The sequence below is a fragment of the Elephas maximus genome, chromosome 5 (genome assembly GCF_024166365.1).
Source record: "Elephas maximus indicus isolate mEleMax1 chromosome 5, mEleMax1 primary haplotype, whole genome shotgun sequence".
NCBI classification, from domain to species: domain Eukaryota; kingdom Metazoa; phylum Chordata; class Mammalia; order Proboscidea; family Elephantidae; genus Elephas; species Elephas maximus.
In genome coordinates this window covers 71,612,816-71,636,748 of record NC_064823.1, presented here as the reverse complement: position 1 = coordinate 71,636,748, position 23,933 = coordinate 71,612,816, and positions in this window count along the sequence as shown.

Below are 23,933 nucleotides of genomic sequence, written 5' to 3'. Positions count from 1 at the left end.
GCCACATTCTTTGCTTTTTGTATGTTTGTTTCATATTCTGTTTCCAAGGTAGTCTGGGGAAGCATGTTTGTTTTATTAATTGTTGATACAATATTATAAGCACTGTTTTAAGAATTTTTAAACCCCCAGTGGCTTTTTAGCTCATTTAGTGTTTAAAGTACAATACGCAGATGCTATTGGAATAGTTTTAGGGGCCTAAAGATATTTTTTGACAGGGAGCCCAAATCAGGATTTACGTAACATTTTGGTCTTGTAAAAGGTTCTCATAATTCTTGTTAAATTTCTGCATTTTTTTTTTCTTTAATTAAAGTTCAACAAAGATAAGAAATGGGGCTAATCCAAGGTAAAAGTAGGAAGAAAGTGATAGAGGTTTTCCTCTATTTTGATAAGGACGCTAGGTTAACATGTAAATGCCATTGTTGACGTCGGCATCCCCAGTCAAAGATAAACACAGCAGGGCTGCTCTTACTTCAGATTTAGGTCACATTTTTCTTTGTTAATGAGCATTTCTTTTTCTGCAAAAGAAAGGAAAGTTTTATCTTAAGTTTCATGGCTTCAGGCCAACAGAGACCTTTCCTCCTTTACCTTTTAACAAAAATAACAAAATTCCCTTCTTTGTCACATTTGTCTTTGGATATTTGCTAATGTCCTTTTACTTCCATTTCATTATGACTTTTATATCTCCTACTTATGTGAACAAAATGAATTCACTTAAATTAATGTTTATTTTAGCCTTTTCTCTTGAAACCCACATTTAAGTGAGTTCATTACTGTGAAAAGTACCAGGTTTCTTTGGTATGAAGTTGTTAAGTGAGCATAGTTTCATGACTGGGTCTCTATGGACATTTAAAATTTGTTTTCTTTTGTTTGGGTGAGGTTTATTTTACTACTGCCTGGTTGTTATAAGAGTGGAATAAATCCAGTCATTTGTTTCTAAAAGAATGTGGTTATTATCCAAGTCCTTGGATTTTGACACCACCTTCTGAAAGATAGCTAAGCACACCACAGTCCTTGTAATAATACTTGAATCTGGGTTCATACAGAGTACTTTGGCGACCCCTTCTTCCTACCAGGAGCAATATATGTGGTCAGAGATTATCCTCCCTTTTAGCAGAGAAAAAAAAATTAGTCCTAGTTCACGTATTTAATGGGAAATCAACAGGACTGGCCTTTAGAAGACCTGCTGTCTAAGCCTTACACAGCCTTTAAGACTACACTTTTCTTCTCCACTAAGAATCCCTTTTATTATTTTTTTTTTCTTCCTTTACCACATGTTTGAAAAGATTACCCATTGACATTGCATCAATTCCAACTCATGGCGACCCCATGTGTTACAGGGTAGAACTGCTCCATAGGGTTTTCTTGGCTGTAAGCTTTATGGACGCAGATGACCAGGACGGTCTTCCACAGAGCTGCCGGGTGGATTCAAACTGCTAGCCTTTAGGTTCATAACCAGACCCCAAAACCAAACCCATTGCTGTTGAGTAACTGTCCCATAGGGTTCCCAGGGAGCAGCTGGTGGACTTGAACTGCTGACCTTTTGGTTAGCAGCCATAGCTCTTAACCACTGTGTCACCAGGGCTCCTTTAGGTTCATCACAAAAAAAAGGTTCATAGTAGAGTGCAAACTGCTCGCGCCACCCAGGGACCATGGAAAGATTAGGTCTGCCAAACACACAACGTTTGCAAAGTAAAAAAGTAAATCTGTTTCCCATTTTTCCTTAATAAAACATCTATAGTCAGTCAAATGGGTATTCCAGACAGCTCAAGACAACTGTGTTACCATACTAAGTAGACACAGAGCAACAAAAGTTGATATTTTAATTACCTTGGCTGAAGGTAAATGTATGAATTCTATTAGGCTTCTTGAAAGATTAAAAGTAATGCATGCTTTCCACTCCTTCATTCCTATATTATCATACTTCATATGAACCCAAGGTCCATGGTTTAGAAACATTAACTTAATTTATCAGAACTTTTCCTTAGTTTCTTTTCTTCTAAGTGGGAGGAACTAAGAGCTTGCAGACAAGGTAGTTATAAAAACAAAATTAAACCACATCTGTGAAAAAGCTATATGAGATGCTAGATATTAATATAAATTATACGCTGAGGTAGTAGAGAAACAGGGAATTTGACAACAGAATTTCTGAATTAGAAAAACAAACTTCAAATAGTTTCTTAAAGAAGATAAGGCATGAGTTAACAGTCTTTTTGGTCATTTCTTTACTATACTGAGACCATCAGCATGGAAATTGATTCTTACATGAACCTAAAAATAGGTTGTTGTTGTTGGTTGCTACCAAGTCAGTTCCAACACATGGTAATTTTATGTGTAACAGAACAAAACGTTGTCTGGCACTGCACCACCTTCACCATCGAGCTTATCTTCCAGGGTGATATCAGGCAATATCCTGTTGTGATCTTCCAGGGTGATATCAGACAATATCCTGCTGTGATCCACAAGGTTTTCATTGACTAGTCTTTAGAAATAGATCACCGGGACTTTCTTCCTAGTCTGTCTTAGTCTGGAAGTTCCATCACCCTGTCCACCATGAGTGACCTTCCTAATATTTGAAATATCAGTGGCATAGTAACGTGCAAGCTACCATAGTAAGACAAACTGACAGTTGGATGGCGGAAAAAAGGGTGCAGGTAATTCCTTAAATATGAGATTGTTATGTTTTGAGTAAACTTGGACACTACTTAGGCATATTCCCCCCAAATAATGCTGATTTGGTATTATAATAAACAGATTTGCCTAATCCACCATCCTTTCTTTGGAAATACTTCATCCACAGTCTTGTTTGAACTAATAACCAAACTCCTTGGCCACAGATAACCAGACCAAGGGTGAACACCTAGCTCATAGGACAAACTGAAGCCATCAGATCCTGTCTCTTGAGATTTTGAGCTAGAACACTCAAAGAATCTGTTTAAATGATAGGTGCTTACACCAAAAAACACAGAGTTAAAAAAAAAGTATGTATTAATGGCCCAGCAGGAGTCAGGCACTGTGCGGAGTCAAAGACAGAGTCAGAATGAACTAGAATGTGTGGCAAGAATAGCCAAGACCATACACAAGACAAAATTATAGAGAACAGAAATTTAAGAGCCTGCAAAGAATATCTAAGATATTCCACTAGTCTCACCTTACCTGGAGCAAGGGAGAATGAAGAAACCCAAAGACACATGGGAAAGTTTAGTCCAAAGGACTAATGGACCACAACTACCACAGCCTCCACCAGACTGAGTCCAACACAACTAGATGGTGCCCAGCTACCACCAACAACTGTTCTGCCAGGAACCACAATAGAAGGTCCCAGAAAGAGCTGGAGAAAAATGTAGAACAGACTTTTAACTCACAAAAAAGGACCAGGCTTACTGGTCTGACAGTGACTGGAGAAACCGCAAGACTATAGCCCCCAGACAGCCCTTTAACTCAGTACTGAGGTCACTCCCAAGGTTCATTCTTCAGCCAAAGATTAGACAGACCCATAAAACAGAAAGAGACTAAATGGGCACACCAGCCCAGGTGCAAGGATGAGGAGGCAGGAGGGGACAGGAAAGCTGGTAACAGGGAACCCAAGGTTGAGAAGAGGAGAGTGTTGACATGTCATGGGGTTGGCAACCAATGTCACAAAACAATATGTGCATTAATTGTTTAATGAGAAACTAATTTGCTCTGTAAACCTTCATCTAAAATACAGTAAATAGAAAAAAAGAAAAGTCTGCAAAGAAGCAAGTGTGCAGAGATGAAAGTGGAATATCAATTGCAAAGAAAAGCAGAGTAAGGGACCTGCCTGATAATTTCTACCTTTCCTGAACCATACCTGCATTTTCTGTGCTTGGCTTCTGTCATATTCCTCTTATCCTTTTCATAATCCCGCTCTTCGCTTGAGCTTTGTTGTGTGGTGTTTGATTCCCTGAAAGCAAATGTGCCCTAACTAAAACAGTTGTCATTGTTATTTTTTTTTTGGTAATATTTTTTGTTCTTGCTGTAAAAAATCTATACAGATAGCATTGTTAGTTTTTAATAAAACCTTGAAGCACTCCTTTTTTCCTAAAAAGTAGAAATGTTTTAAGGTCAAAAAGCATTAAAGTGAGTAGCCAAATTCAGTGAGGATAGAGGGGCTGTGTTCCTCTCTTTCACCATTGACCCCGTCCCCCAACTTCTCACCCTGGAAAGTGCATGAGTGGTTGGGGGGGTAGGAAGTCTGGGGAAGGGGGGTTAGCATATCATTTCTCTGAGTCCCAACACGGAAGGGAAATGGGGCTAACTAGCAACTGACCCAGCTGCCAAATTCCATTTCCATGCCGTCAAACACGTCTCCTTCAGCACAGATTCTGATTTTATTTAAATCCTGTTCAGAATTAAATCCCTGAAACATCAAGCTGAAAAGGAGAGTCAGGTGAGAAATGGAGAGGGAAGCAGGTTTCTAACTTGATGAGTCCTTCTGAAATGGTGTGGAGTGAGATGACTGCTAAGTGCCCGAGAGTGAAAGAGGCAGGGAGCAGCCCTGATCGGGGTGCAGGCACCCAGGGGTAGAAGCAGAGGGTGTGCAGATTTTAGTGTGTTTGGTTTTCTTTCTGGACATGTCTGCCTTTGAGTCACTTGGCAGTGTAATCCGATGGGATGCAGATTTTGTGAAGAAAGAATAAATAACCAATAAATAACCAATTCGGAAGGCTTCCTGGGTTTTAAGCTACCACCGTAGGCTGGCTTGCCAATAGGCCCTAAAACGTGATGGAATTGGAGTTGGAATTCCTTGTAGGTCAGAATAAGAACTGGAGAATAGGCTTTAAAATTGTCTGATCAGTCTTAGCACCTTCTAATTTCTGATCCTGTGGTTGTCCCCCTTCCTAAGGATGTCTCCCTTTTTTTGGTCTCCCAGTGAACTCATGAAATCACACCAGTTCCAGTTGCCCTTGAGTCGGCTTTGACTCATGACAACCCCATGTGTGTTGGAGTAGATTGTGCTCCGTAGGATTTTAAAGGTTGATTTTTTTGGAAGTAGATCTTTCATCCGAGGCACCGCTGGGTAAACTCAAACCTCCAGCCTTTAGGTTAGCAGTCAAGCGTGTCAGCCATTTGCACCACCCAGAGACCATGAGATCATACTCTAATAAAATTCAGCGATGTATCAAGGCACGAATGCATGACAAAGCTCTGTTTGAAAACATTCTGAGAGGTGTGCATTTTAACATGAGACAAAACTATCTAGAGAATAGATCTCCAGTTATGAGAATTCAGGCCTCAGTGGGTTGTAGGAGGATAAACTAAAGGGGGTAGGGACTGAGGTTAATGTGCGGGGTTGCTCATCTTCCAGTGAGGCTGTATCTAGGAAGACATCTGGCTATACTGCAACCCCCTCGCTGGCCCAGATAATCACAGGAAACTGGCCACCCTGTGCTCCCTCCTTTGCCATCAGGAACAGAGACATGCAGCCCACAGGTTCTCCCCCATAGTGGCGTCTCCTCAGAATGCCCCAGTAATCCAATAAGGAGGAAACAAAATCCCTGAAAATTTTCAATAGCAGGTCCGAAATCACTAAGATAAGTTGGCAACGCTGAAAGAAGCCAGCTAGTAATATTAAAATATTTTATGGTTGTTCCTCATTTGGAAAAGACCATTGATTTTGAATGATGAGGAGTTCTCAGCAACACTCTTACCTTCCTGTCCATGTTCCCAGTTACCCCATCTGTTCCAAACGTTTTCCCATCCAGGTTTGCACTGCCGTCACCTTCACGTTCGGTGCCACCATGCATACTAGTGCTCTTCTGCCAAAATCAAAGTAACCGTATTTCCAAAAGTCCATTTGAGGATTGAAGTTTGGATGACACAAGGGGCCAAAGGTTATGCCAAAAAAAAAAAAATCAGCTAGCAATTCACATGTATAATTACAAGAATAATTCACAAAGTGCTCTCAAGTTTTTTGACTCACGAAGGCAGAATCTATGTGTTTCCAAAGCAGAATAAGTCAGATGTTTATAATACATGTTTCACATATATTACGAGTGTTCAAAAATCAAGTTTATCCTGGCAAAACTGAAATCTGGTGCCTTAGTTTGTGTTCCCAGTAGAAGGATGCAGCTTAATTGTTCAGAAGCAAATAGAATAGTCCTCTATATCATGATTCTTTCAAAGAGATTTACTATAATGCATTTTCAACATCTTTCAAACCGATTTAGTAGCACCTTGGTCAGGGAGGTTTACTCCCTCTTCAAATGCAAGGTGAGTTTTCATGGTAAGAGATCGCAGGGAGACTTTCCAGTGGCAGGAAACTACTAGTTTCAGAAAAGGAGAATCAGTGGAATCAAGCCAAGCACATTGGGGTTTTGCTGTTAGTTTACATCATGTCTAGTGCTGAGCATCCCTCAGGTTCTCCGTTGTTCTACTTGTATAAAGTAAGAATATTAGGGGTTTCTTTTGTGATAGACTGCTGCCGTACCTTCTCGGCCCACAAGTTAGAAGCAAAGTGAGACCTCCAAGTACCACTGACACATACTGTGGGTCATTTCTGGATGCCTCCTTCACCTCAAGATGGATGCGTAACAAGCTAGCATGTTGTCAGCTCCTTTCTCGGTCAATGGTTTCCTACATTCTGGTCTTCAGGATCACTAGCTGGTTTTCACCCCACTTCCATATCCGTCATTGTTCAAACTGCTCTTACAAGGAAAACCTATTTGACAACTAGGTGAAAACCCTGATACCATCACATCTGGCATCTCAACCAGTAACCAGTGTCTAAAACATTCATAAAAAGGCTATTACTCCATTTATAATATGCTTTCACGATTGCTTTTAACTAACTCGAGGAGTCGATGTACTAAGGTAGAGGGTCTGTGACCCATCTGTTGAGTGTATAATTTCCCTTTCATTGGCTAGCACAGTCCAATAAAAAAAATATTATTAGGTGCACTAACTCAATCAGCAAACAAATGACAGGCAGATGGTCTTCAAAAAACAATACTAACCATGAATGCCTCAGAGCCCCATTGTGTGCCCTGGCTTTTAGGCAGCCTTTGTCTGAAAACACTCTGCTGGGTTAAGTGATGCAAAATACGACAGAAAGAGAGAGAAGCTGTGTGTAAATGAGGGAGAAGTTAACGGCCTCTGAAGTGCTCCATGAAAGGCTATGATAATTTTATTGGGAACAGCAAAAAAAAGAAAAAAAATTCATTCTTCTTAAATAATATAGGGCTGTAATAGGGCTGAAATCCAATCGTTTTTTGTTCAGGTGACATTTCTGTTCTAAATGCTTAAGTCAGATTTTTTTCCCTCTAAAATGGTCTTATCTGACAGATTTTCTCAAGTCTTGTTTGTATTCAGCTGAATAATGCAATTTGGTGAGTAGAAGCTTTTGTATGAGAGAATTTCACTGGGTGAAAGTAAGCCAGAAAGAGAGCGAAAGAGGGGAGAGAGAGAAAGATAAAAACAGAAAAAGTTTTAAGAGATTTTTAAGGTTTTTTTTAGGTCAGAAACTGGCGTGAGTAATTTCAAAGGATATGGTTGATTTAGATAGAAGACAGATGATAGATGATAGATAGATGATAGACAGACAGACAGACAGATAGATAGATAGATGGATGATAGATAGAGACAGTGATGATATCAGGTTTTTCCCTTCTTTGTTGTATGGATTTTCCTTCTAAGAATGATCTGAATGTGTGTATATGTGTGTGTATAACCTTTAATGGTTGATGTTGTTAGGTGCCATCGAGTTGGTTCTAACTCATAGAGACCCTATGTACAAATGCCTGGTCCTGCACAATCTTCACAATCATTGCTATGCTTCAGCCCATTGTTGCAGCCACTGTGTCAATCCGTCTCATTGAAAGTCTTCCTCTTTTTCACTGGCCCTCTACTTTACCAAGCATGATGTCTTTCTCTAGGGACTGACCCCTCCCGATAACATGTCCAAAATGTGTGAGGCGAAGTTTCACCATCCTCACTTCTAAGGATCATTCTGGCTATACTTCTTCCAGGATAGATTTGGTCATTCTTCTGGCTGTCTATGGTATATTCAATAGTGGTCATCAAAAGACTAGCTCCTTCATGGCCATTTCTGAACCTGGATTAGGTCACACAACACTCTTTGCCCTAGACAACCCACCATCCTTCAGGCATGAGCTAGCGTTTGTTTGGTGATGGATATGGGTTGGACTGACCACACATCTCCCTTATGAATGATGGTATGCCTCGCATCGAGGTAAATTAAGATTTACCATGGAATCTGTGATGAATTTAACCTAAGTCCTTGATCTTAAGCAACTTAAACTTTATCGACTCAACTGCGTAGTTGTAAGAGCTTTTTATAACTTCCAGACTGTTATCCCTGCCTTTTAGGTGAAAAAGGAAGAAAAAGTGCAACTATGTTTAACTGACGTTGTAAAAAGTTTTTTCTTGTAAAAAAAATAAATAAATGGAAGCTTACAGCAAAATAAATTGAAAAGTACAGAAAATAATTAAAGAGCAGAAGTCAATCACTCAAAATCCCACCACACATAATTAACATCACTGAACTACACATGTGTAGATTGTTGAAATGGCAAATGTTTTGTTACATATATATTTACCACAATAAAAACTTAAAAAAAAAAAAAATTACACCACCTGGGTATAACTTTGGTTAGTAATATGTAATGTTTCTTCCCATTATTTTTTCTTTGCATTTTTACACAGACAAAAACATTACTTTAGATTTTTTATATTTTTAGTCAACAGTATGTCCAAGCTCTTTATAAATATTACTTTAAACAGCTGCATAATATTCTATTGTTAGCATAAAATGTAATTTCCTTAATGTCCCAAACAGATTGTGCTGAATCACAGTCTTGCTACTTGCTAGCTTTGTGAACTTGGGAGATTAACATAACCTTCTGCGTCTCAGTTATCTCATTTGTAAATGGGTACAATAAAAATACTTATAACATTAGATTTTTGTGAAAATTGAATCAAATAATCCCTGTGAAGGGTTTAGTACATTGCCTGGCTCATAGTAAACACTCAAAAAAAGTTTCAATGATGATAACTTAGGCACAAGAATTCTTGTTCATATTTTAGATAATGGCCTCAAGAAAGATTTCTAGATATGAAATTAAGGAGAAGGATCTGAACATAGTTAAGGTTCTTAATACATACTATAAAATTCTTCCATACATATAGTAACAATTCCTCCCAACAATGTGTGAGTAACCATCTTATCAAGCCCTTTCCTATGTGAGAGTCATATTTTTAACCTCTGTTTATCTGATATCTCATTACTTGCTAAATTTGGGTTTCTTTGATTTTTTCAATGCTTATTAAGAATTTACATTTGTATGTCTGAGATGTGACTATCTGTACATTTGCATTTTAATTTCGTGTTCTAAATCATTCAGAGATACCAGTAACATCCCTCCAGTGTTTGTTTCAACTCTGTTACGCTATCAGCTCACACCCTACACCACACAATGGCTGAAACAGCCCTTCGTATCTTCCATAAATCTCTCTGTCTCTCTCTCTCCATTACCTAGCTGCCTACCAGTTGCATTAGGGTCAGTTCCAACTCATGGAGATGCCATGTGTGTCAGAGTAGAACTGCGCTCCACAGGGTTTTCAATGGCTGATTTTTCAGAAGTTGATTGCCAGGTCTTTCTTCTGAGGCACCTCTGAGTGGATTTGAGCTGCCAATCTTAGCACTCAACTGTGTTAACCATTTGCATTACCCATGGACTCCCTTTCTCTCCATCAGATAGGGCTAAACCCTCTAAGTCAGTGCTTCTCAATCTTAAATAGGCTGGAGGAGCTAATTAAAATGCAATTCTGCATTTCTAACAAATTCCCAGGTGATGCCTACACTGTTAACTTTTTAAACTACTCTGTATTACGGGTTACTGAGTGTACTCTGTATTTGACGCAAGCTGTTAAAGCCCAAGAAAAGCATCTCCTTCGTGATTTTCAATTTTTAAAGGAAAAAACCCACAAATGGGGTTCCTACATGGCCACCAGGAGACCTCCTAAATTGTAATGTCCATCGTCCGCGGTCTAACCAAGGTCTGACGTTTTCCATCGTAGCAGCTGGTGTCAGAATTTTGATCATCTTTTTTTTTATTATTAATTAATTCTGCTACTCTAACTCCACTGACATCTTTACATCTAATAGTTTATCTGCCATGACCTACTTGCCATCATCTAACTAGTAGTTCACCTACTAAAGCACAGGTCTCTGTGGGTTCTGGTATTTTGATAGCAACCCTGCCTTGAGGTCCGTTAGGATAATTAATCATGATTCTGATGATTAAATGTTAATTACTTGGTCTCTACCATTCTGGAATCCAATTCCAGGGAGCTCCGTTTTAGGGTTATTGTTAGCTGCCATTGTATTGGCTCCCAGCTTACGACAACCCCATGAACAATGGAAACAGACTGTTGGGATCTGTGGGGTTTTCATTAGCTAGTTTTCAGAATTAGATCCCTAGGCCTTTCTTCCTAGTCTATCTTTGTCTGGAAGCTACCTGAAGCCTGTCCAGCATCATAGCAATACACAAGCCTCCACTGACAGATAAATGATGGCTTCATATGATGTACATTGGCCTGGAGTTGAACCCAGGTCTCCCTCACTGAAGGCGAGAATTCTACCATTGAACTACCACTTCCCTCTTCCATTTTGTGGTAGCGTCTTTTATTGTCAGTGTAGCCTGCAGATGAAGCTGCCATTAACCAGATATTTATTACATTAAAAGTGTTCATTTCAAAAAAGGGAGCATCCTTCTCCTTTCTTTTATTCTTTTCTCTCCTCGACTTCCTATTCTCACTAAATAAGTTCTAACACTCTGGATCACTTATCCTTTAAGCAGCTCAGGCTGAAATGAGACAGTTGAGCAAAAAGAAAATTTAAGTCATTACTCACAGCTAAACATCTATTATGAATATGGGAACAATCATCTTTATTTTCAAAGTTTTATCAGAATGAATGTGGGCGCTACCCAAATATCCCTTAGGAGAAGTAGAAAATAAAACAGGCTTGGGAGACAGATCTGGAAAGTGTGGATGTGTGAAGCCAACCCATGAGCCTGAAGCCTCTGAGCGTTAACACATGGTCCCCGCCCCCCCCATCAAAGGTCTGTATATGCAACTCAGCTGCTGGACTGACAGAAGATTTGAGGTTGTTAACACACACTTCATTAAAATACCAGCTAAAATCCAAAGCTTGAAATCCCATAGTTTGTGTTAGTTGATAAAACTCAATTGCTTCTAATTACTGTTAGTGCAACTTTAAAATAATATTTTGTTGTAATAAAGGATTCACTATGACAAGTGAGAGTTGGCCCGTTGAACTTGAAACATCAGGCCAGAGGGAATGTGCACACCCACAGGGTTTGCTGGTCTCCTGACTTGTTTTTCTGAAAAATTTCCAAGCATCAAACAGAAAAAAAAAGAAAAATGACCACTTTTCAAATGGGTCTTGAAAGTGTGAGGATGACTCGAATACTGGCTGTTATTTGCATCTCTGATAAGTCACTGCACCTGAAGGGGTGGAACACACAGTTGAAATGAGACAGGCAGAGTTGAGTTTTCACCTGTAATACAGGAGCAGTGGTCTTCTTAAGATTTCCCCAGTTGGCTGAGCACCTTCACATCTCCTGGCCCTCGTACTTGCTTCTGCCCCCAACTCCTCCCTCCTTCACCCCACTCTTCTTATCCTAGCTAAGTCCTACTCTAGTCCTGAAGGAAAGCTCTCTGACCCCCATGTTTAAGTTAGGAACCCACTGTATATACACTCTCATTACAACCTACGTGTCTCCATCAAGGCACTTTTATCCTGACTGTGATTATTTGCATAACCATTTGTTTAATCTGCTTTCCCTATAAACTCTCAAGAGTGGCACCTTTTTTCCTGTCTTTTTTTTACAGACATCCCTCCAAAGCACATGGGGCATAGTGATTGACTGCCTAAGCAAATGATAACAGAAAGATCAGAAAATTAAAGTAAAATTTTTTAAGTTTTTACTCTTACCAATTTTTAAAAGAAAGAAAGGATAAGATAAGAACATGGAGATGTTTGCTGGAAACAAGGCAAAAGGTTTGATGAAATAGATTTCACTCAAAAAAGGAAGAAAGGAGAATCTTCTCATCCTGTTGGAAGAGACTTCAGAGAAAGAGATAAAGCCCTCTTAGAGAAGCTCAGATTTATTTATTGGCCAGCTATTCTCTATTAGGAAAACAGTCCTAATTTTCAATGTCCTGTCACATAGTTGGAAACCCTGGTGGCATAAAAAAATAGTCATTAATAATTCGGCTGCTAACAAAAAGGTCAGCACATTGAGTCTACTAGATGCTCCTTGGAAACCATATGGGGCAGTTCTACTCTGTCCTATAGGGTCGCTATGAGTTGGAATCTTGAACCTCCAAGCCTCCTTCCATATTTGAACTTGGATCTCTTGGTTAGCCTGTCAGCTAACTAAAATCCTTCCAATAAATATCTGTCATGGATTGAATTGTGTCCCCCAAAAAATGTGTGTATCAAATTGGTTAGGCCATGATTCGCAGTATTCTGTGGTTGTCCTCCATTTTGTGATTGTAATTTTATGTTAAAAGGATAAGGGTGGGATTGCAACACCCTTACCAGGTCACATCCCTGATCCAGTGTAGAGTTTCTCTGGGGTGTGACCTGCACCACCTTTTATCTCTCATGAGATAAAAGGAAGGGGAAGCAAGCAGAGAGTTGGGGACCTCCTACCACCAAGAAAGCAGCACCAGGAGCAGAGTACATCCTTTGGACCTGGGGTCCCTGTTCCTGAGAAGCTCCTCAACCACGACCACGGGAAGACTGAGGACAGAACCTTCTTCCAGAGTCGACAGAAAGAAAGCCTTCCCCTGGAGCCGATGCCTTGAATTTGGACTTTTAGCCTACTTTACTGTGAGGAAGTAAATTTCTTTGTTGAAGCCATCCACTTGTGGTATTTCTGTTATAGCAGCACTAGGTAAATAAGACAACATCCTTTTTGTGTAAACAGCCACAGTTTGTTCCTGTTAGTTTCAACCAAAGTGCCCTAAGTAATACAGTGATCATGAGGATCGCGGTGATCACAATTATGTTAACAAAAACCTCATGAGATTTCGTAGAAATCTCTATCAAAACTCAAGTCACTCTGAGATTACCACATTAAATTATTCAAATAACTTCTCTGAAATTAAATAGCTTAAATTTAAATCAGTTTTCAGTGGTTATTTGTTTAACACATGAAATGTTAGCACACCAAACATTTCTATGAAGACTGGAATTATGATATAATCTAATCTCTGTTATTTGATCTTGCATTTATTTTAATTTTAATAAGCATTTGTTGACTCAAAGAACATATTATTTTCCTAAAATTATCTCACTAATGAGCTCTCTATTAATGTTAATATTATCAAAATTTCCGTATTTAAATATTTGTATGATTTCAGTGTTTTTGAATTTATGAGTCTTGCTTTGTGGCCTAAAATGTGGTGTATTCTGGAGAATGATCAGTGAGCACTGGAGAAGAAGGTGTACTTCGTAGCTGTGGGGTGATGTGCTCTGTAAATGTCTATGAGGTCAAGTTGGCAATTGTGGTATTTAGATCTGCTGTCTTTGCTGAGTTTCTTTCTGGTTGTTCTGTCCTCCGCCTAGAGTGGTATGTCGAAGTCTCTTAGTGCTGTTGTGGATGTGCCTATTTCTCTTTTCAATGCTGTTAGAATTTGGTCACTTAAACATTTGAAAGTTCTAAAAAAATATCTTTCTGTACATAAACCAACAGCTTTTATAACCATCATTAATTACTGTAGTACTTTTAACTTGATAATAAGCATTTATCAACTGAATAATAAAATCTTATGATAAAAAGCTCTTACGAAAAATTTCAATCCAAATTACACCTCAGTGCTGACTAATACTTGAAAGTGCTTATTCAGAAGCTGTATTATACAGCCCTGCTGTAAACAAACCACTCCAAGATTCAATGTCTTAAAACCACAATGATTTATTCTTATTCAAGTATTTGTATGTTAACTAAGAGGCAGCAGACCTAGGCTGTTATCACTGATTAGAGCTGCAGGACTAGATGGACTTGGTTCCTTGCTGTGGGCTGGGCTTCTGTCTTCTCTACAGGTGCACATTCTAGACTTCAGGCTGATGGAGCAGAAGCTGCTCAGGGGAAGTGCTCATGGTGATAGCAGTGGTAGAAGTTAGCCAGCCCAATAGCACAAGTACATTCCAAGTCTTTGCTTGCATCACAACCACTAACATCTCATTTTCCAAAGCACATCCCATGGCCAAGCTGAGCATCAAAGGAAGTGGAAGAATATTGTACAAACACAGGAGAGGAGAGGACTGAATAGTCCCTGAACGATCACCCAAATTATCACGTAAACTAGTAATAACATACCTTGCTTATGTTAATAATATGTTACACCGATTAGATACGAAGACAACTATGTGATCATACACAAATTCAAGGATAGTGTAAGTGACACTGAACCTGACATATAGCTATTTGGCTAGACAAAAGCTAAGGGCAAAGCAGAAGCCAGAAAGCAGATTAGGGATGAATCCCAAAGCCAAAGCTGAAGCTGCAGTTCATCCTGACATAACTTGCTCAAAGTTGCACAGCTGAATAGCCGCACAGCAGGAGGTTTAAGACAGACTTGCTGGACTCGAACATTACGCTCTGAGCCACTGTGCTGCAGTGCTCCGTAACGGCATCGTGTCTTATTTTGGAAAAGAATTGAAGCATAGAACGTTGAAGCATTAAACATTTATTATGTGCCAGACTTTGAGCCAGAGGGTTTATCTATATAACTCCATTTTATCTTTTAACCTTATGAGGTCAGGGTAATTATTGAGAATTCACTGAGAAGGAAATGAGAGTTCACGAAGCTTAAATAACTGACTTGTCTAATGACAGGAAGAAAGAAAACCTAAATTTTGAGCCCAGACCTGTCTGATCACAAGGCACACACTTTTTCTTAAACCATATGGCCATCCCCAAATACATTCGTGATCAGAACTAAATGCTAGTTCTAGATCCCATGCATTTTCACCCAGCGATTTCTCTAATATTGCTCCAGGGACCGTTATTTCAAAACTAGAAGTTCTGTTTTAGTACATAGTTTAACAACTGGTCAAAATATTTGAATCTATGATTGTCCAACACATCTTGATTGCCAAAAATGTATGGGCATGCCCCCTTTTTGTTAATTCAACTACCATCTGTGATTTTTTTTTAATATAAAGGGAGGATAAGTCATATAAAGCATTTCAAATGCATTATGTCTTTTACCATTAAGAAAAAAAAATTACATTATGAAGGTAAAAGGGGTCTAAATGTTGAGCAAAACCTTCTATTAACATGTTCTATTGTCCTCGGGTGTATAACAAGTTTGCCTCTTGTCACTGCTAAAAAAATTAAAAATAGAATAAAATTATAATTTTAGGAATCCTCAGCCACTACCATAGAATTTGATTAAAATTTAATTGGCACATCACATATTCCTTTTAGATGATTGTATTTTGATAGATTTTTCCAATACATTCTTCAAGGGAGTACTACTTTTGTAAAGTTTTAGAAAGATGAGCACTTGTGTTTCAAAATATAAAGCTAGACTCTTCTAAAACATTCTATGTTGATTTTACCAGACTCCAGGTATAAGGAATCTCAAACAGAAGAGTTGGGTATCCCTTGGGCCCTGATTCATTGTGAATTATACTACCTGCTGATTAACTGAAATTAGAGTGACTACATCAAAATAAAATAAAAAAAATAGAAAAGCCAGCTGTTACCCCAACTTAAGGTGACAGGAGAGAAAAAGACAAAGTCTCTTTAAGAAATGAAAATCTGTGCAGACATCTAAGAGATTACATGTACAATGCAGAGTCAGGAAAGGCCTTAATCAAGACTAGAAATATATAAGAAATAAAAGAAAGACACATATATAAAAACACAATTACATAAAAATTTTGAACTTTTATGTGGCATAGTCGGTAGACAAACAATCAGTTTGGGATGAGATATTTACAAAGCAGAAAACAAACAGATGTAATAACTATTACAAATAAAGGGATCCTGCAAATTGACAAGAAGGGAATCAACAAGAAACAGAAAAACAGGCAAAGGATATAAAGAGGCAATTCACAGAAGAACCAATTTAAACAACTAACATACAAAACAATCTTCAAACCAATCAAGGCAATGTAAATTAAAGTAAGACAGCACATTAGACCCCTTATATTAGAAATTTTTACTGTCAAAATGTATGGGAAAAAGTACTCATAAAGATGACTGCTAAAAATGTAAATTATTATAGCCTTTTGGAAATTAATTTTTGAAAAAGCTGCTAAAATTACACACACACACTACACAAACATACATATAATCAGAAATCCCACTATCAGCATTCTATCTCCTAGAAATATAAGCATTAATACGGAAGGATATGTATTATAGCACTTTTGTTAGTGGCAAAAACAAACAAATTGGAAATAAAGGTATCTCTCAACAAAGAAAACCTTAAGTAAGTTACAGTATCTTTTTCATGGAATATTATACAGTAGAAATACTCTGGATGCAATACTTGATTGCTGAGAGAGAAAAGCCAGGGATAGAAATGTATGAATCACATGATCTTCACTTCTTTAAAAAAGGAAGCTTAAGAGAATGGAAAGAAAAACCACAGATTGGGAGAAAATATTTGCAAAACAAGTACCTGATAAAGGACTTACAGCCAAAATATACAAAGAATTCTTAAAATTCAACAATAAAAAAACAAACAAGACAACTAAAAAGTGGGCAAAATATCTGAACAGGCACCTCACCAAAGAAGATATATGGATGGCAAACAGGTATATGGAAAGGTGCTCAACATCGTGTGTGATTAGAGAATTACAAACTAAAATAGCAATGAGATATCACTACAAACCTATCAGGATGGCTAAAATCCAAACACCTGACAGCACCAAATGCCGGTGAGGATGTGGGGCAACAGGAACGCTCATTCACCGTTGATGAGATTGCAAAATGATACAGCTAATGTCATAGTCAGTTGCTTATGAAGCTAAACATCGTTTTACCATAAAACCTAGCAATCACGCTCCTAGGTGTTTATCCTAATGAGTCGAAAACTTATACTCACACAAATGCCTGCGCAGAAATGTTTATAGCAGCTTTATTCATAATTGCCCAAAACTGGAAGCAAACAAGATGTCCTTCAACAGGTGAATGGATGACGAACTACGGTATGTCTGTACAATGCAAGACTTTTCAGCAATAAAAAATTCATCTGGAAAAGCTACCAACTGTAAAATTCTTATTAATAAGAAAAAAGAAAGAGAAGTAATGCCTCCAAAACACTAAATATGTATACGTGTGTATATATGTACAAGTGTTCCATTACCCATTAATGCCATTGAGTCGATTCCAAGTCATAGCCACCCTATAGGACAGAATAGAGCTGGCCCATAGGTCTTCCAAGGAGCTGCTGGTGGATTCGAACCGCTGACCTTTTGATTAGCAGCCTGAGCTCTTAAGCACTTCGCCATCAGGGCTCCATGTATATGTGTATTCGTATATTATTTCATTAAATGCAACACTATAAGGATATGTGTAATATTATTAAAATAGATTACCTCATGGCATAGGGAATGGAAAATAATTCAAGGGATCAGGAGGAAAGGGGAACCAAAAAGGGAAAGAAGAAAAAAATACACTAAAAAAAAAAATGGGATTCTATTTACACATTTATGTACATACTTATACCTGTGAGTGTTTATAGGCATTGCTGCAAATACACAGAAAAAACACTTGAAAATAAGTTGTTTTGATAAAATAGACCCATTGTTCTCTATACCCAAATCCATCGCTGTTGAGTCAATTCAGACTCATAGAGACCCTATAGGACAGAGGAGAACTGCCCCATATGGTTTCTGCAGAGCACCTAGTGGATTCGAACCGTGGATCTTTTGGTTACCACTGTAGCTCTTAACCACTATGCCACGAGGGTTTTCCCTTTGTTCTCTAGGAATCACAAATTCTGGTATATGATTTTCCTTAGTGCTGGTTTGCATAACCCTGTGGAGTATGATACTCTCATCTGTTTACAGCAAAAATAGGAACATAAGGAAAATTTCCTAATAATACTTAGCATTTTCTTCTTTGATATAAACACAATCTGATCCCAGTGTGGTCAACCAGTAACCAGATGTTTAATTTAAAAAATGAGTAGAAGGGTTATAAATAACTAACAGGGACAGTGGTTCTCAACCCTGGCTGCACACAAAAATCACCTGAGATGTTTTTAAAAAATACTGATGCCCAGGCTCTGCCCTAAACCGTTTACATCAAGAAGCTCCAGGGTTGGAATACAGATCTTGATAAGTGGGGAAATTTTCAGAACGTTGAATCCAGTTTCGGAAAATTTATGCTTTTTTAGATTACAGTTAGTAGTGAGGGGAGCTGCACCTTTATTTCAAAGATGCAAGTGGCTTAATACTAATTAGGGAAATATCTAAACCTCTAGAACTGCACTGTCGATCAAAATATAATGCAAGCCTCATGTGTAATTGTAGCCACTTTAAAAAAGGAACAAGTGAAAGTAATTTTAATAATTATTTTACTTAACACAATAGATCTAAAATATTAGTCTTTCAATATACCCAAAATATTAATGAGATCATTTACGTTTTTGCATGGGTTTTACTCTTACGACACCTCTCATTTTACCCCAGCCTCTCATTTCAAGTATTCAACAGCAACATTTGTCTGCCGGCTACTGTGTTGGACATCGCAGTTCCAGAGTTTCCCCCAAGGACTGCTGTTTGGTAAAGCGGGAGGCCAGAGCATAGACCTTGTTGGTCATATGGAAATCACTGATCCTGGTTCTGTCTCCAAATGGAACTATGAATAAGAACTCATCCCTTGCTAGATTGTAAAGTTCCAAAAGAGCAGAGTTCATGTATATCTTGTTCACTGTGTCTCTAGTGCCTGGCGCAGCATTGACACATAGTAGGTGCTTAATAAATATTTACAGAATAAATAAATAAATGAATGAAGAAATATGCAGCCCCACACTTTTGAATTTTGAAAATAATTTGATTTGTTTGTGTGTTTGAAGTTTGGGGCCAGGTGACAAAATATATTTAGTTTCTCACCAAGTTCATTGAGTTGTATTCAAAATTAAGTGTCGGAGCCAAGTTTCAAGGTCCAATCTCTCTGAAAATATTAATTTTAGGGGAAAAAATGGCAATAGTAGTAGTAGTGCTGATTCTAAGAAGGCAAGCCAACCCTTTCACCTGCGTGTGCATGCTGGCCCTTCCACAATCCCTTTAAATAACTTCTAACACTAACCAGTAAAGCTGAACTAACCTTACCACCCAGAATCCACAAGGACAGTTTTGATCAGCTGTGCCTATCAGACCTCTTCTCTCAAAAATAAGTTTGTATTTTGTTGCATGATAAATTGGTACAGAAACATTGCTGGAACATAAAAGTTACTCTGGCATATGACTGAAGGTTACTGTTAGCATTCTGGAAGAATTTCAATAGGAACAGAAAGGACAGAGAAGTGAGTAAAGTTATTTCAGAACCATTCTTGAAGGGTAATGCCAGCATTCCAGAGGGACTCCAAGGCTCAGCTAGAGGGCAGCAGGATTATAGCTGAAGCCTTCCTAGTGGAGAGCTTTAACCTCATGGCCCAAGTGTATTCAAAACAATTCTGCTGCGATAGTAAAAATATATATCCATGCTGTGCATTCCCAGAAGAGCATTTTGGCCTCCTTATTCACAGGAGCCAAGAACTGAAAAAAGAGATGAGGGGATAAAACGGTAAAGCGCTACCACAGAGATTTTACTCTAAATACTGGCTGGGGAAGTCCCACGATCCCAAAAGGTTAGGGACATTAGATGTTTTACAAGGTATGTGCCAAAATGAATAATTCAAAGAAAAATGTTCCTAACTCAATTCAGGTAAGATGATATGGTAGAATAAGAGCAAATACCAGAGAAAATATTCTTTTCTATTTGGTTCTTCTGCCAAGCCCCTAAATGAGATCTCCACATATAGCCTGTGCTTAGCACTCTGCTACTACTGGAAGAATGTAAGGGTTGCATCTCAAGCTAATTAAGCATGTAAGGCGTCCGTATATTCAACAAATGTTTATTTAACACCTACCTGCCAGGTGCTAAATAAATTCTAAAACGAGTTCTTGCTCTAAGACAAGCTCAGAGCTAAGTAAGGGGGACAAGTAGAAAGAATAAATTATAATCGATGATGAAATATTCAGCATTAAAAGTTGGTACGAGACAGGGCTAGTGCGCTTCTAACTGACCTTCCTGCTTCTAAAAAACCAACTAGCTGCAGTCGAATCAACCCCAATTCACGGTGCCTCTGACTCAGGGTGATGCCATGTGTGTCAGAGTAGAACTGTGCTCCACAGGGTTTTCAGTGGCTGGATTTTGGGAAGTTGATCACCAGGTCTTTCTTCCAAGGCACCTCTAGGTGAACTCAAACTTCCAACCTTTCAGTTAGCAGCCAAGCATCTTAGCCATTGGCACTAACCAAGGACTCCTTCCTACTTCTAGTCCTGTACTTTTCCCGTCTACCTTCTACACAGCTGAGAACTCCTCCCTACAGCCTTTAGAGGATCTGTGGGATCAGAACTCTGCCCATTTTGCCACCCTTATCTCTTGCCACTCTTTCTCACTCACTCTGCTCCAGCCAGTTCCTTGGCCTCAGGACCTCTGCCTAGGAAACCACCTATGCCACCCGCATCACTTCACATGGTACACTTCTTCCCATCCTTCAGGCTTCAACTTCAGTGTTACCTCCTTAAGTAGACTTTCCATGACTCTGCCTACAAAGTATATGCCCCACTTCATTCTCTACCTCAGCTCCCTTTTAATTGTTTTCTTCTTAATATTTATTCACACTTTCTAATTACTTTATTCATTTGTTTACTTAGAGGTTCAAGCCTTCACGCTAGACCGGCAGAGACCATGTATGTCTTGTTCACCATATATATTCCTTATATTCTGTGCTAGCACAGTGAGTACCTACTAGTTAAACTAAATAAAATTAGAATTTTATTTAGCACAATAATTGCTTAATAAAGTGTATTGACTGAATGAATGACCCAAAGTGACCAGCGCTGACTCTAGCTCAAGTAAGCACAAGTAGGGTCCAAATCTCAGTTATAAATTCTTGTGCTCAAGACAATAGCTTGCAGTGAAAGGTAAAAGCCAATTGTTAAGTAGAATAATGCTACTTCTGTTTTCATTGGAACATTAGGAGCTGACTGTAATGGCAGTTTGAAGGCACTAATCACTGGCTCTGGAGTCCCTGGGTGGTTCAAACAGTTAACATGCTCAGCTGCTAACTAAAAGTTTGGAGATTCATGAACCCGCAGAAATGCCTTGGAAGAAAGGCCTGGCTATCAACATCCAAAACATCAGCTATGGAAAACTCAGCGAAGCACAGTTCTACTCTGACACACATGGGGTCAGCATGCACCAGAGTTGAGTCAACTCAAGAGCAACTGGCTTAATCACTGGCTAGAGGAGGAGCTCAAGATTCCTTTCCAGTCTGCTCCCCTTCTACCATGCTGCCCCCCTTGCCTTGGAAGATCAAGTGATGACACGGGTGAGTCAAGTTCAAAAACGTTAATTGAGATATTTAAAGTGCTTAAAGTATCAGCAAAAAAAAAAAAATTGCATAAACTGTTATTGGGGTAAACACTCTACTTGTCATTTCTTGGTGTGATCGTACCATCTGAATGTTAAAAGCATAGAAGAAGACTAATTTAGACGTGATTCTAAGGAGAATCACATCAAGCAGGCTCCCCAGCCATCTTGATCCCAGCTTCAGGGAAGCTGGCTGTTTTTGTTGTTAGGTGCTGCCTGTTCAGTCCCAACTCATAGTGACGGTACGTACAACAAAATAAAACACTGCTCCCTTCTGCTTGATTCTCACAATTCTTACTACACTTAAGCCCATTGTTGTAGCCACTGTGTCAATCCATCTCACTGAGAGTCTTCCTCTTTTTTCTCTGGCCCTCTAACTTACCAAGCATGATGTCTCTCTCCAGGGACTTACCTCTCCTGACATGTCCAAAGTACGTGAGAAAAAGTCTTGCCATCGTCATTTCTAAGGAGAATTCTGGCTATACTTCCTCCTCCACCTTACCAAGCATGATGTCTTTCTCCAGAGACTGGCCTCTCTTGACATGCTCAAAGTACTTGAGAAGTCTTGCCATTGTTGTTTCTAAGAAGCATTCTGGCTGTACTGCTTCCAGGACAGATTTGTTTGTTCTTTGGCAGTCCATGGTATATTCAATATTCTTTGCCAACACCATAATTCAAAGGCATTAATTCTTCTTTGATCTTATACTCATTGTCCAGCTTTTGCATGCATATGAGGTGACTGAAAATTCCATGGCTTGGGTCAGGCCCCTTTGGGTCAGGCGCACCTAAGTCCTCAAAGTGATATCTTTACTTTTTAGCAATTGAAAGATGTTTTTTGCAGCAGATTTGCTCAATCCAATATGTCATTTGTTTTCCTGGCTGCTGTTTTCATGGGTGTTAATTTTGGATCCAAGTAAAATGAAATCCTTGACAACTTCAATTTTTTCTCCATTTATCATGATGTTGCTTATTGGTCCAGTTGTGAGGATTTTTGTTTTCTGTATGTTAAAGTGTAATTCATACTGAAGGCTGTAGTCTTTGATCTTCATTAGTAAGTGCTTCAAGTCCTCTTCACTTTCAACAAGCAAGGTTGTGTCATCTGCATATCACAGATTGTTAATGAGTCTTCCTCCAATCCTGAAGCTGTACTATTCTTCACATAATCCAGTTTCTCATATTATTTGCTCAGCATATAGATTGAAGAAGTATGATGAAAGGATACAACTCTGACACACACCTATTCTGATTTTAAACTACACAGTATCTCCTTTTCTGTTTAAATGACTGCCTCTTGGTCTAAGTACAGGCTCTGCATGAGCACAATTAAGTGCTCTGGAATTCCCATTCTTTGCAATGTTATCCATACTTTGTTATGATCCACACATACATATGCCTTTGAATAATCAACAAAACACAGGTAAACAGCTTTCTGATATTCTCTGCTTTCAGCCAAGATTCATCTGACATCAGCAATGATAGCCCTCATTCTATATCTTCTACCGAATCCAGCTTGAATTTCTGGCCGTTCTCTGTTGAGTTACTGCTGCGACCATTTTTGAATGATCTTCAGCAAAATTTTACTTGCATGTGATGTTAATGATATTGTTCGATAATTTCTGCATTCTGTTGGATCACCTTTCTTTGGAGTGACCACAATTATAGATCAGGGAAGCCTACTCCAGGCTAACCGTCGTTATGATTCCAGATGCTCTGGTATGGATCGCTAGGAGACTATTGTAGGCTTGAGCAAAAGAGAGAGAGCTTGGGGGAAAACTGAGAGTTTGTTGCAGGCATAACCTCTACATACTATCCACAGGATCTTGCTATGGCTTTCGTGGTTGCATAGTTTGGGCTCAGGACACTGGGTCTTGGGCAAATACCATCTTAAAACAACCATCTTAACACAGCATTTCCCTCAATAAATTATGTTGGTTATGAAATAGAAAAAAATTAAGTCTACTAAAAGTCTGATGGGGGTGGTGGGCTGCAGGTTGCAACACTCCTGGGGAGAGAGGTAGCCCCTACAACAGTCCCCTGGGAGCTGCATGCACTGGGAGGACACACTGGGGGCATGGTGCAGGAAAATTAGTGAGTGGTGAATGGCTACTGTGTAGCAATGTGATGCCTCTCCCTAACTTCATAGATCTTTAGTAAAGCTGTTAGCTACCATTGAGTCGGATTCTGGCTCATGGCAATCCCACGTGTACAGAGCACAACTGCTCCATCGGGTTTTCAAGGCTGTAACCTTTCTGGAGT